Below are 13,240 nucleotides of genomic sequence, written 5' to 3'. Positions count from 1 at the left end.
TTCGTGGTTTAGACTTGACCTATTTTTATATATCTATTTTCAAGTCCCATCATAGATTTCTGAGATTTAGATAGTTGTTAGAGCTTATGGTCTCTACTACAGCAGTTCTGCCTTTGGCAAGGATGCATATGCAACCACTACAGTTATGGTTCGTATCACAGTACAGACTGTCTAGGCATGTGCTAGGCAAGAGATTTAGTCTGATACTAAAATCCCTGGATTGCTGGATGAACAGGAAAACCGTCCCCACCTAAAAAGCCATAAAATGGAACAAAGGTTGTTTCTGTCTCTGCCTCCCAGTCTGCAGGGTTACCATAGGGATGGTAATAAACAATCTTGCATCCCAACAACTCTGTTGGGTAATCCCTACTGGACACTCGATCTGTTAGGAGTATCGGAGGTGGTCCTTAACTTCAGTGTGTTGTCAAATACTTCTCTCAGAGTTGTTCATTGGGACATTTTCCTTCTTCATGTCAGGTAGGAAATTCTTAGAAAACAGGTTTGCACTTACCTGTAACTGCTGTTTATCAAGCATCTTCTGTGCAGGCACGCATGGGACTGTGCAGGTGCATGCTGGCCACGGAGGAAAGATTTCCAAGCTTCTGGAAGCTTCAGAGTGCTTGGAGCGCTCCTCCCACCCTCCGTCTCATGCTGAGAGCGGGCTTTTTCCTGCCCAAACAGTCATGTGATGGAGGGGGCGAGCGCTCCTTCCCTCAGTTCTCCCTTCGTCGCCATGGAGGGGAACCAGTAACAGATAAGAACAGTCACCAATAGAAGCCCACCGCAGGGAAAGGAGGGAGGGATGCATGCCTGCACAGAAGACACTCAATGGACAGCAGTTACAGTGCAACCCTGTTTTCATCGTCATGTCTTCAGTGCAGTCCTGCATTGGAGAGTAGCAAGCTAAATACCTGAGGAGGCGGGTGTGGGCGCCTCAACAGAATACTGCTTTCCCCACAGCTGCATTGCTCCTGGAGTCGACATTGATGGAGTAGTGTCGCAGGAACATGGATGGAGTGGACCAGGTTGCAGCCTTGCAGATGTCCTGCAGATCCACCCTGCCAAGAAAAGCAGTTGACGAAGTCTGGGCCCTGGTTGAGTGGGCCTTGAGTGGCAAGGGACATGTCACCCTAGCGGAGACATATGCCACCCAGACAGCAGACACCACCCACCTGGAAATTGTTTGGGAGGTGGCAGCCTGCCCCTTTTTTTGGATCTTTAAAACAGACATGGAGTCTGTTATCTGATCTAAAGGACTTGGTCCTATCAAGATAAAAGAGCCCTACGAACATCAAGTGTGTGTAGCGATTGTTCTGCTGGGGATCGAGGTGTTGGGTAAAACACGGGCAGAAAAATGTCCTGGGACAGGTGAAATGGTGTAAATACTTTAGGCCTGAACCACCTTATCTGGGTGGAATCTTGTAAATGGGGGTTCAGAAGAGTGCTGACAGCTCCCCTACTCTCCTGGCTGAGGTGATGGCCGCCTGGAAGGCCACCTTAAATGAAAGAAATGAGAGATCACACGTAGTTAAAGGCTCAAACGGTTTATGGATTAACTGGGATAAAACCAGGGAAAGCTCCACATAGGCAAAAGGGGTTTCACAACAGGGTAAAGGTTAGACAGACCTTTCTTAAAAAACAACAACATTTTGATTCCGGAAAAGAGAACAGTGTAAACCCCCCCCCCAATTCTATCATGGGAAACTTGGTGGGATATCACTCACGATTGAAATATTAAGATTGAGGGGTACAACTTGTTTAGAAGGGATAGACAGATAAGGAAGGGGAGGAGTAGCATTGTATGTCAAAGATGTGCATACTTGTGAAGAAATACATGAATCCCAGCATGGAAGTTCAGTCGAGAGTCTATGGGTAAAAATAAAAGGAGTAAGAAATAATAGTGATATTATGGTGGGGGTCTGCTATCAACCGCCAAACCAGGCAGAGGACTTGGATGAGACACTATAGACCAGATTACAAAGTTCTCAAAGAGACAGGACACGGTGGTCATGGGAGATTTTAATTATACAGATATCTGTTGGAAGTCCAATTCTGCTAAAAATGCAAGATCCAATAAATTCCTGACTTGTCTTGCGTACAACTTCCTACTCCAGAAAGTGGACAGGGAAACAAGGGGATCTGCTATCTTAGACTTGATTGTCACCAACAGGGAAGAATTGGTTGATGAGGTTAAAGTAGCAGGCACTCTGGGTAGTAGTGATCATGTAATCTTGAAATTTACAATCTTGGGGAGAGGAAAAACTGTACGTAGTCAGACATATAGGTTGAACTTTAGGAAAGCAAATTTTAACAAACTTAAACTTATGTTTGGTAGAATCCCATGGTCAGAAATACTTAAGGGGAAGGGAGTTCAGGAAGGGTGGGAGTTTCTTAAAAATGAAATACTGAAGGCGCAATCACAAACCATTCCTATGTGAAAGAAAAATGGGAGGAATCTAAAGAGGTCAGGGTGGCTCCATAAACAGCTTTTTAAAGAGTTGAGAAATAAAAAAGATTCATTTAGGAAGTGGAAACAGGGCCTTATAACCAAAGATGAATATAAACAAATAACTAGTGCTTGTAGGGAGAGTGTTAGGAAAGCTAAAGCTCAATATGAGCTTAGGCTAGCGAGAGATGCTAAACACAACAAAAAAGGGTTCTTTTCCTATGTACAGAGTAAGAATAAGAACAAGGACTTGATAACAAGGTCCATTGCTGGGACCGAAAAGTGACATTGTAACAGGAAATGAAGAGAGGGCAGAACTGCTCAATTCCTACTTTTCCTCCGTCTTTTCTTGTGAGGGAAACAGTGCTCAACATGGCATAAACAGAACACATGATGAGGTGGGGAAATGTTGTCCCCATCTTCAAGAAGGGGAAAAAGGAGGATCTGGGTAATTACCAACCCATCAGCTTGACATCTATACCAGGAAAAGTTTTTGAACAAATCATCAAACGGTCAGTCCTTGAGCATTTAGAAAGGATGGATCTGATCTCTAAGAGCCAACACGGGTTTCTCAAGAACAAGTCATGTCAGACTAATCTTGTCTCCTTTTTTGAGAAAGTTACTACCTTGCTGGATCAGGGGAATGCAGTAGACATAGTTTATCTAGATTTCAGTAAGGGTTTAATAAGGTTCCCCATAATATTCTTGTTGATAAATTGGGAAAATGTGGTTTAGAACCTATTACTTTTAGATGGATCTGTAAATGGTTGACAGATAGCACCCAAAGAGTGCTTTTAGCAAGCACTCTTTGGGTGCTATCTGTCAACCATTTACAGATCCATCTAAAAGATCCATCTATTGTTCCTCATCCACTTGGAGAGGAGTGACTAGTGGAGTGCCTCAGGGATCAGTCGTGGGCCCTGTGTTGTTCAACATCTTTATAAATGGTTTGGATGAAGGAATAGAGGGGATGCTTATTAAATTTGCAGATGATACTAAATTGGAAGGGGTAGCAAATGCGGTAGAAGAAAGAGCCAGAATACAAGATGATCTTGACAGGCTGGAGAATTGGGCTAAAACTAATAAAATGCATTTCAACAGAGATAAATGTAAAGTTCTGTATTTAGGTAGGAAAAACCAAATGCATAATTATAGGCTGGGGGAGACTTGTCTTAGCAGTAGTGTGTGCAAAAAAGATCTTGGGGTCTTAGTAGACCAAACACTGAACATGAGTCAGCAGTGTGATGCGGTAGCTAAAAGGGCAAATGCAATCTTAGGCTGTATAAACAGAAGTATAGTGTCCAGATCACACGAAGTGATGGTATCGCTTTACTCTGCTCTGGTTAGACCTCACCTAAAATATTGTACTCTGTTTTGGGCACCGCAATTTAAAAAGGATGCAGACAAGCTGGAATGTGTCCAGAGGAAAGCAACAAAGATGGTGAGAGGTCTGGAGACCAAGTGCTATGAGGAAAGGTTGAAGGAGCTGGGTATGTTTAACCTGAAGACTAGAAGACTGAGAGGGGATATGATAACCATCTTCAATTACTTGGAGGGCTGTCATATAGAGGATGGTGCCAAGATGTTTTCTGTTGCCCCAGAAGGTTGGACTAGAACCAACGGGTTGAAATTAAATCAAAAGAGTTTCCGTCCAGACATTAGGAAGAATTTTCCAACAGAGTGGTTCCTCAGTGAAACAGGCTTCCTTGGGAGGTGGTAAGCGCTCCTTACCTGGAGGTTTTTAAGCAGTGCTGATTCTATAACCTTAGGCAGATGATAAGGGGGGCATCTTGGCCATCTTCTGGGCATGGAATAGGGGTCACTGCGGGAGTGGGGTGGGAGGTAGTTGTGAATTTCTGGCATTGTGCAGGGAGTTGGACTAGATGACTCTGGTGGTCCCTTCCAACTCTATGAGCTGTTGTATCACATTTAGATAACAACGGCTAGGACTTTGGGGGTTTTCTACTTGGTTTGTGTCTGGGTGCCTTGTGATCCAGAGGCAGTATAGAAATATTGTAAACAGGTAAACGATTGCAGAGGTTACTGAAAGAGTGACAAGCCATACTGAAATCATCTGAGACATCATGTAAATGTTTGGTCTAGATGTGCTGATGACTCTGTCTGTGTGTCAAACTTGGCTCCTCTATGATTGTAACAAATAAAGATTGATTGATAAATGTTTGGGGCAGAATCCGCCGGAAAGTTCCACTGAATCCCGCACAGCTCCCATTCATTTCAACTGAGTTTGCTGGGAAGAACTTCCTGTAACTTGAATTCTTACTGTTTGCCTAGATCAGGGGTCCCCAAACTTTTTTCAGCTTGTGGGCACCTTTGGAATTCTAACACAGGGTCATGGGCGCAGTCCCCAAATGGCTGCTGTTGGAGGTGGAGCCACACACCCCACCCACCCCCAGAGAAAGCCAAGTGTAGTGAAGAAGAGGGGTAGCTTAATACACTGGGAAAGAGGAGTGAGAGACAGAATAACACTAAAACGGTGTTGGTCAGGGCCACCAAAGCAATGTTACTTTAATCTGCACAGCTAATCAGATCTTCAGTGGCCAATCAGAAGCCGAGCTGGTCAAGAACCCCACCTGGCCTCACCCACTATTTGAAAACGCTTGTTGGGCACCAGTGAGCATCATAGCGCCCACGGGCACTATGTTGGGAATCCCTGGCCTAGATGACATATGTTGGTTGTGTAAAGAGTAGTACAGAAGAACTTCCACCAATCAGGTCATCACCTGATCTGAGTATAAGATTGAATCAATATTGCTTATACAGAGAGCGAAGGGTAGCCAGATCCCAGGAAGGGTCGGGCACCGCTGACTTCTGAGTTCTCAGTGTTTGGCTGCACAGAGGTGATGGGGTGTATTTACAAGGCTGCCCAAACACAGTCGAAGTAACCAGCCCCTCCATATAGCTGCAGGGCTGGGACTACAATTAAGGGGGGGGGGGAGACTGTTCCTATCCTTGCTGATTTATTGACACATTTTCATGGTGGGAGGGACAGAAGGATTGTTGTGTGATTTGCCCGGGATGGTTTTCCAAAACAAATGAGTTGTTGAAGAGGCAGAGAAAGGAAAGGAAATCAGGGTGGGTTGACTACCAAGAAGAAGGAAGCGTTGAGTTGTTCCGCTGAAAAGTCAATCAGCTCCTACTGATCAGGCCTGAATTATTTCCAAGCAGGTTGTAAAGACACATCAAGAAAAGCTCCCGTGTACCGCCAATCTTTGTAGCCCTAAAGACACCCATATGTAAGTCTTACAAAAATCAACGGGACTTACGTAAGAGTGTACAGGGCCATTTCACATATTGGACAGAGGCCAGCATTGGTTTTTCATTGAAGGTACACTCAACGGGCAAACACAGAATTGGCACTTGCCTCCATGGGCATGAGGGGTTTCTTCACCAGAGGCCCTTCAGTATCCGTTGTAGATCCTTTCAGGTACATTCTTTTAAAATGTTCTTTTAAAATGTTTCTTAGGTGCTGTTAGTGATTACTAGTCCTGACCTGGATGACCCAGGCAATCCTGATGTCGTCAGATCCCAGAAGCTAAGCAGGGTCAGCCCTGGGTAGTACTTGGATGGGAGACCGCCAAGGAAGCCCAGGGTGGCTATGCAGAAGCCGGCAATCGCAAACCAACTCTGATTGTTTCTTGCCTTGAAAACCCTACTGGGTCACGATAAATTGGCTGTAACTTGTCAGCACTTTACACACACATGCAATGATTATTAATCTTGTTTTTAATTGATTTTTTCTTTTTCTTTTTTTGTTGTTTATTTTACATAACAAGGTGGGATAGAGCCCTTTTTCAGACTGGATGTCCTGGACATGAAGGCCGGGGGACAGAAAGGCCCTGGATCCCACACTGTTCTTCCAAGTGCACTAGGATGGTTCTTGCTGTTTTCACCTCCCACACTTTGACCCCTCCCCGATGTTCCTCAGGGTCCACAGATCTATAGGGAGAATATTTTGCAGGGCACAGATGACTGCAGTGGGAAAGAGGAGGGTTAATTTCATGCAGCGTAAAGGATCTGAGCCAAGCGGTTTCAGGGCAAACTGGAAGGGGCCAAAGACCGCAGTTTGTAGCTGTCTTAAAATGGAGGCTGGGAGATGTTGCGCATGTAATTAGATGGCAGTGCAAGAGGTGCAAGGCGGACTGCAAAATGCCCCAGAAGCGCATGGGATGAGCAAGCCAAAAATTGAGTTTCTGCCTTTGAAAAGCTAAATACCAGCAGCACCTTCCCCTCAAATATCTCTTTTTTACTCGGGATGGGGGTGGGTTCTGGGAATAGGTGTTAAAACACAGGTGCTTTTAGAAAGGGGGGAATCATGTCTGATCAACCAGTTTGCACCTCTTCAACAGAGATTTCCCTTTAATGTGTGAACTCATTATTGAAGGTGTAATAAAGCATCACATCATTAAGGGGACAGTATTTTTTCAATCCCTCCCTGTGTTGTGAATTCTCACTATCAAACAGGTTCAAGATAGAGAGCCAATGTGGAGTAGAAGAGAAGAAGAGTTGGTTTTTTATATGCCGACTTTCTCTACCACTTAAGGGAGACTCAAAGTGGCTTACAATCACCTTCTTTTCCCCTCCCCACAACTGACACCCTGTGAGGTAGGTGGGGCTGAGACAGCTCTGTGACTAGCCCAAAGTCACATGAAGCTGGCTTCATGTGTAGGAGTGGGGAAACCAACCCGGTTCACCAGATTAGCGTCTGCCGTTCATGTTTATTTATGCTGATTGATAAACATGGGATCCTCCCAGATTCCTGGTTAAATTCTATTATAATTCCGATCTTTAAAAAAGGTAACCCAGCCACGCCTGAGAATTATCGACCAATAAGCTTACTCTCCATATTAGGGAACTGTATTCTAAACATCTGCAATTAAAGCTAACTGAGTGGATGAGCACTCAAAATCTTCCAGGGAAAGAACAAATTGGATTTGGGGTGAATCATTCAACCTTAGACCACTGTATCACACTGTCTTTCCTGGCTGAAAAATATCTTCACTTCCCCAAAGGGAAGTTATACGCTGCCTTTATAGACCTTTGGGGCACTTTTGACTCTATCAACAGGCATGCCCTTTGGGAGAAACAGCAAAAATTGCTCATAGATCAACGCCTTTTATGGCTATTGCGTAAACTCCATCTTTCAAACACCTGTCAGGTTAGAGTGGATAATAAAAGTTCTCTGACTAAAAAGATTCTGATGACCAAAGGAGTGAAGCAGGGCTGTATTTTAGCACCAGCCTTGTTTAATCTATTTCTCTCAGACCTCCCTTCTCATATGTCTAGACCGGAAGACCATGCCCCGAAACTGAATTCTTATCACGTTCCCATCCTGTTGCATGCAGATGACACAGTGGTGCTCTCCTATACAAGAATAGGTATGCAGCGATCTTTGTTAGTTTTTGCATCTTACTGCAATAAAAAAAATTAAAACATCAATTATACCAAAACTAAAATTTTAGTTTTTTCCCGATCATGGAAATGGGAGGTTTGGAGATTTGGTGATAGAGAAATTGAACAAGTTAAATTGTTTAGATATTTGGGGATGCTTTTTTCGCATAATCTGAACTGGCCTATCCATAGGGAATAGTCCCTTGTCTCAACCAAGAGCAAGTTGTCAGCCATTACCCAGTTTTTCTATCTAAAAGGAAACCAATTTGTACCAGTGGCTATAAGAATTTTTCAGTCCACAATAATTCCACACTTATTGTACAGTATCCCTGTGTGGATCCAGGCTTTTAACAATGGGGTGGAATGGATAAATTTGACTTTTCTGCGACTTATACTTGGTATTCCCAACTCAGTTAGATACCTTACACTTTGCACGGAGTTGGGCCTTCCCCTTATTCAATCTAGAGCCTGGATCTCTACCATCAAGTTCTGGCTGCGCCTACGCTTCTGTGCTCCCCCAAACAACCTTATAACTGGTTTGGTTGCGGACCCTTATGTATTCAAATGGTCCCAATTCATAGAAAGGAAAATTAGTTCTCTTGGTATTGATATAGGGGCGTTGCTAAATTCCGGGGAAGCCTATACTCTTAGATTGATTACAGGGAGAATTTGGGACATGGAATTGCAGAAAATAAATGCTGGGGCGGATAAGATCTGCTCACCTACCTTTTTTGGCCCTTCCTTCCCTAAAAGAACAATGGCCGAATATTTCTCCAATTTAGTCCATCCCTCCCAGTGCAGAGCTTTCACGTTGGCCAGATTAAATACATTCCCATCAGCCATAGTTTTGGGTAGATATAGGGGTATTCCTCAGAACAAAAGACTATGCAGCTGTCAGTTGAAAGAACCGGAATCAGTAGAGCATATTCTCTTATATTGTCCCCTGTATTATAAGCAACGTCTAGAACTAATCAACCCTCACCTTATGTCCTTAAAAGATTTAGCACATGATGGTATCAAATTTTTATTAGCGGATAGGATACCCACTGTCTCCCAACATGTGGCAAGGTTTCCGCCGATTGTTATTAAAAATTAAAATTAAAATAAAGGGTAAGGAAATAAATAAATAATAAAACCAACTGTAGCAATATACAGACACTGGGAAACAATATATAAAAGGGTGCTGGTGTTAGCTAGGCTGTGTGATAGGTCCATTGTTGTTTGGAAGCATGTAGTATTACATTAAAAAACTGAAGAGATATATGTGAGACCCTTTTGAGTGAGAGTGGAGTTTTATGTATTTCTGTTACTACTATTACTATTTTTATGCCAATAAAGGTGACTGAAACTGAAACTATAGGAGTGGGGAAACCAACCCGGTTCACCAGATTAGCCTCTGCCGCTCATGTGGAGGAGCGGGGAATCAAACCCGATTCTCCAGTTTAGAGTCCACCGCTCCAAACCACCGCTCTTAACCACTGCACCACGCTGGTGTAGTGGGAGTGGCTAAAATCATCAGACTAGCATTTGGGAGGTTCAGATCTCCACTTTTGCCATGGTAGCTCACTGGGTGACTTTGGGCCAGTCACCTGCTTTCAGCCTAACCTACCTCACAAAGTTGTGGTGGGGATAAAATGGAGGCGAGGAGAATGATGTCAGCTACTTTGGGTCCCCATTGGGGAGGAAGGTGGGGTACAAATGAATTCAATAAATAAATAGCCGTTTCCTGTTTCTGTTTCAAAATCAGAGCGCTTGCATGCCTCAAAGCACCTTGGCGACACTAATAAACATCGGGCCCACTAACACTTAACCCCAGGGAGATTTTTAACATATGCCTGTCTAATTCTGAGGGCACAAAATATAAACTTTATTGTAGACAAAGTAACATGCAGATGGACCACGGAATCCCCTCAGGCTCTTTCCCACGATGGCAAAGGGAGATTTGAAATGCCTTGCAGTCCCCTGGGTTTGGTTTAGATAGCAACCAAAGAGACCTTGAGGTGTTTTCCACACAGGGACAGATCTGTGTGATTTCCCCATTGCTGCTGCAGCTGCAGTATAGTAGCGGGGGGGGGGGGGGGCTCCACACTGCAAGTTTCCCACAGTTTCTCTATCCTCTTCCTTGGTGGTGGCCACCAGTCCCTCCCCACCATACCTGAGGGCCTTCCCCATTTAAAATAAACCTGACAACTGAAAATCATTATAACAATCTGTGTATCCGATTCTCTAAATTCCCAGCTTTCATTTTTTTTAAAAAAAGTTTTTTAAAAAATTAACCTCTAGCAAACACACCTTGCCCCTTACATCTTCCCAGTGAAAGGGCCTAGAGGCATACTTCTCATACAAATGAAAGAATGGGAATTCAGAGAACCTGATACACAGATTGCTGTGACACACACAACACAACACAACACAAGCCTTTATTGGCAGATAAAAGGAAGAACTCCTCTATGGAATATCAGTATGGATTCATGCCTTAAATCAGGATGTTGAAAAAATACAATCTAAATTCTTACGTAAAATTCTTGGAACACCAAAATATATTCCTTGTGCAGTCTTGTGTCTAGAAACAAATCAAAGACTTATGGACACTAGAGCTTGGCTGGTCACAATCAAATTTTGGCTTCAGTGGCATTTCAAGGTGGATCTAAATAGTTGGATCTCTCATATGCTAACTGAATCTCAATCAAAATTAGATCGATAAGGATTTCTTTAGATTCCCTGTATTGCCTCACAGAAGTCAGTGTTTGATGTGATCAGATGTAGACTTTTAGACAGAGAAATGCAGGACCTTAGAAGCCATGCAAGTAGTAGATGCTCCCCTTGGGAGCCTGGGCCAAATAGACAACATACAGCACTATACTTGACGTGTCGAACTGCACCGCAACAACGCAGAGCATATATGCTTGCCAGGCTAAATGCACTACCCTCCGCCTTGTTATATGGAAGATTTAATAAAATCCCATTTGCAGACAGAGTTTGCCCCCGCGGGAATGGTGAAATTGAATCCCTTGTGCATGTCCTTTTCAATTGTTGCTTTTATGCTTGTAGCCGATCCCAGTTCATTGACCCACTGTTCGTAAACAGGGAATGGCTCTCTGATGAAATCAGGACATCCTATCTTATGACCACACAAAACCCAAAAATAACGGAATCAGTGGCAAGGTTCTTACAGCTAGCAATCAGGTATCATGAATGGTGTGTAGCTTTCCTTAATGGCTGATTTGGGATGGTTTTATCCAATTTTATTTATTTGTACTCGGTTTTACCCAAATGTATGTTCTTCCTTGTATATGCCAATAAAGGCTTGTGAGATTGCTATGACAATATTTGCCTCAATGTTATGGGAAAGCGGGGGGGGAGGGGGGACACACTTTCTAACAGCGTCTAACCCGGGGCAAATGACCTGCATGGATACAGCTTCAAAGACGTTTCTGTTTGGCTGAGATTAATTGTTTCTACCAACAGAGTCATGAAAGGAGGAGAAACAACCAAAATAGGTGAAATTTCCAGAGAACAATGTAAGCTTAAAGGCTAGCTAAAGCAGTCTTTTAATCCCTGGATCTTTTACCAGTCATGTTTACCTCCATGAGTATCCTTACGAGTGTTATTTCTTTTACCTTACAGTGCACATCCTAAACAAAATGCTTACTCAGAAATAAGTCTCCAAGAGGATTTACTCCAGTGTGTTTCAGGATTGTCACCTTGGAGACTAATGCATGGTTTTTATGCACCAGCTAAGTTTAGACATAACATGACATTATGGTTTATTGTAACTATGACGAGTTTCTGAAACCAGAACTTGGCCCACAAATGGTATTTCATACCCTGGTTTGCCTAGATAAATACTGGTTTTATTGCCTTCATTCTCTCTCCCGCATCGACTACTGAGACCACACCGGTATCCTGGCCTGCGTTGTATTGAGGGAGGAGAGCAAGCAAGGATTAAGCCAAGATGCCTGTATTTGTACATCATGTAAAATCATAGTTAGCTGTGCTTAATAAAATAACTCTGAACCCTGGTATGATGGATCCTAAATAATCACAGTGGAGTGGCTCGTATGAACACACAAACCATAGTTAGTTTAATTAAACAATGGTTTCACATGATAGGTGGCATTGTATTATGGTTAGACTAGGATCTAAGAGATTCACGTTTGAATTCCCACTCTGCCATGGAAGTTTGCTGAGTGACCTTGGGCCAGTCACACACTCTCAGTCTGACCTACCTCTCAGGGGTGCTGTGAGGATAAAACAGAGGAGAGGAAATGTCTCCTGTTGGGGAGAAAGGTGGGATAGAAATGAAGTAAAATAAATAAGTAAATGATATCTGAATTGAACTGCTGACTATTAAAACATTTTTGTAAGTGATGCACATCAAAGGTACAATCCTCTGCTTTTAAAAAGGTGCAACTTGGTTGCATTGATACATTTGTAATTTAATATTTAGCATATCCAAGAGGGGTTCTTATGAAATGAAATCCCTATTGCAAAAAAACAAAAAACAACCCTCGGAGATGAAGCCACTGGAATAGCCCAACTTCTCAGAAGTAATTAAGTAACTGACTTCATCACAGCTATTCATGGACAAATTCTTTACTACAATGGTAATGTGAATTGAGTGTGCTCCTGGTTTCTATAAACATATCACAGAGACCTTTTCAAAGGGAAAGGATGAAAATATTTTAGATATTAAACATATTACAACAGAGAAGGTTCCTGATTTGGAAAAAAATAAGCATATATCTAAAAATATGCACCTTCAGCTTTCTGACAAGAACCTTCTCACTTAAATCTCCAGTAGCCAGAGACCTCTGAAGGAATGAAATTACCCTTTCGCTGTTAAAACCATAAAGACTGTTGTGGAACCTCAACAATTTTATTGTGGCTAGGTTTGGGGGGATGGGGGTGGGGGAGAGACTGGATGGACTTGAGTTCACAAATGTTTCTACCACGATAAAAATGTCCGCCTTTAACATGACACAAGACTCTATGCTGTGATTTGCTTGCCTGCGTGGAGCCCATGACTGGTGTGATGGAGTGCTTTGGAAAGGGCTGGGCCAGGCCAGAAAAGGAGGGCCTAGGAAGAAGGAAAGACCAAAACGGGCAGCAAGAAGGGATGGCCAGCCCTTCATTGGGATGCAAATGTCCTTGGGGAGCAGCCAACAGTTATCAGTGGCATCAGGCCCCACCTTCGCATACTGGGAGTCCCAGCACCTGGGAGCACAGTGGTGACTCATGTGTAGCAGAGAGACCTCCAGACTAGCCTGAGTCACTGGCAGGGCCAGTTGGGGCTTGAAAGAGAGAGTGAGAGAAAGAGGAGGGGGCACCAGATCAAAGGAGCCAAGCAGGATGCCTGGGCAGGACAAAGCCAGGGGATGAGCA

This window comes from Euleptes europaea, chromosome 13, assembly GCF_029931775.1.
Source record: "Euleptes europaea isolate rEulEur1 chromosome 13, rEulEur1.hap1, whole genome shotgun sequence".
NCBI lineage: Eukaryota > Metazoa > Chordata > Lepidosauria > Squamata > Sphaerodactylidae > Euleptes > Euleptes europaea.
Note: the sequence above shows the minus strand (reverse complement) of the source record.